The following is a 2147-nucleotide window of genomic DNA, read 5'->3' as shown; positions in this document are numbered from 1 at the left end:
TCTACTCCAAACCTTTCCTGCTAGATCCCAAAATCTAGGCAGATAGGGCCATCTTCTCTGCCTCTCTCTAATTTTTTTTTTTTAACTTAAGTACTTTTTCTTGTCTCTGATCTCTCCTTTCTCTTGCTGATTGCAGAATCCACCCACATCTGAGCTGAGCCCTGCTCCTGTCCTGTGGCATGCTTTTGTGCTGTTGTTTTTTTTTTGGAGAGGTTTTCGCTATAGGGCATGTGCGCTCGCCAGACAGACTAGAGAGAGACAGAGAGACAGAAAGCGAGAAATCACACCCCAGAGGGGATGGTCACGCCGCAATCCCTTCTCCTCCATTCTCCTCTCGCGATCTTGGGCACGCACGCACACGCACCGGCATGAGTTTTAAGCCACCGGGTCCGGGACGCGAACTGCGGTCGACTATGTGGGAGTCCAGCGACATAGCCATTACGCTAACTGTAGGTTCCCCTGTGATGTTTTCATTAAAGATTTTTTTCCTTTTTTTGGTTGTTTTGTCTTTTTCCTCCCTTTGTTTTCATTTCCTTTTCCTTTATCTTTCTCACTTTTCTGCTCAGCCTCCATACACTGAGTGTCTAGACAGGTCTAGGTGCACAATAGCCAAACATCTAAATATTTTTAGAGTCATAGAAATCCTCAACCCTCACTGGATCTGCTGCACAAAGGGAGAAACTCCTCTTCATAAATCTGAACTCAAATCTTTCTCTGTGGATATGACATTGCAAAACACAGTAGAAGGGAGAAATTGGCACAGAAGTACCTCACAGTAGAGGGAGGCACATGAGCTTATAGTTGCAGAAACCCTCTCCAACAAATTAGCTAAAAGCGAATACACCACCGAATAACTAAAAATCAAAGAAGAGAGGCTGCAGAGTGAGCAGCCTAGAGAACTATGGAGCCGCAGAGAGATCGCGACTCATCTCCTCCCACTCACCTCTGAACTCTCAGTTGAAAGCTCACAGCTCAGCCCAGGTGCACCTGTTCTCTAGAAACTGGGAGGACTTTATAATATCCAATTCTAACAACAAAAGCACAGGTTGCTTGGTGAGCATCAGGGAAATGGAACTGCCGAGAGATTGTAGGTCATCTCCTCCCACATGCCTCTGAATGCTCAGTATTAACTCCAAGAATTAGGAAGAAACATAATAATCTATCAGATGACCAGAAGCCACTGCAGAAGCACAAGAAATATAAGAAACCAAGAAAATCCCTTTCCCCCAAGGGAAAAGAACAACACTTCATCATCCATAGATAATAAAATGGAAATCGTGGAAATGTCAGATAAAGAATTCAGAATTTTAATGGTGATGAAACAAATCAAGATGCAAGAAAAGAGAGACAATGACCTCCAGAAGAGCAAGAGGAAAGAGACAATAAATTCCAAGAGATGAGGAAGTTCTTCCATCATTTGAAAGAAGAAATTCACACCATAAAAAAAAGAATCAAGGAGCCAGTAGGTGGCGTGGTGGTTAAGGGCACTGGACTCCCACATGCCTGACTGTTGTTCAAGTCCCCAACCTGGTGACTTGCTTTCTCACTTTTCCTCTCTCTCTCTTTCTCTCTCACTCTATCCCTCTCTGGCCAAATTTAAAAATAAAATACATAATTAAAATAAAATTAAAATAATTCTTTTTTTTAAAAGAATCAAGTGGAGCTGTTAGATATGAAGGCTATAATACAGGAAATCAAAACTTCCCTCAAATGTATTAAAAACAGATTAGATCATGCAGAAGGGTGAATCTTGAATGTAGAAGACAAAAACCTCTGACCTAGAAAAAAATCACCAAAAAGACTAAGAAAATACCCTCCCCAAAATGAGAATAATGTACGAGATATACACGACACCAACACTCAAACATCAGGATAATTGGTATCCTAAAAGGTAAAGAAACTAATAAGGACATTGATAATCTATTTTATGAAATCTTGTTAGAAAACTTCAAAAGTTAGAGAGGCATTCAAATATCTAGACTCTAGAAATACAAAGGACTCCACATATAATCAACCCAAGATCTTCTCCAAGGCACATCATAACCAGATTGGCCAAAACCACAGACAAAGACAAGATACTAAAATTGGCAAGTTACTTACAAAGGTTACCCCATCCGGCTTTCATCAGAAACAATGCAAGCTAGGAA

This window comes from Tupaia chinensis, unplaced genomic scaffold (assembly GCF_000334495.1).
Source record: "Tupaia chinensis unplaced genomic scaffold, TupChi_1.0 Scaffold000070_1, whole genome shotgun sequence".
Classification (NCBI taxonomy): Eukaryota; Metazoa; Chordata; class Mammalia; order Scandentia; family Tupaiidae; genus Tupaia; species Tupaia belangeri.
Note: the sequence above shows the minus strand (reverse complement) of the source record.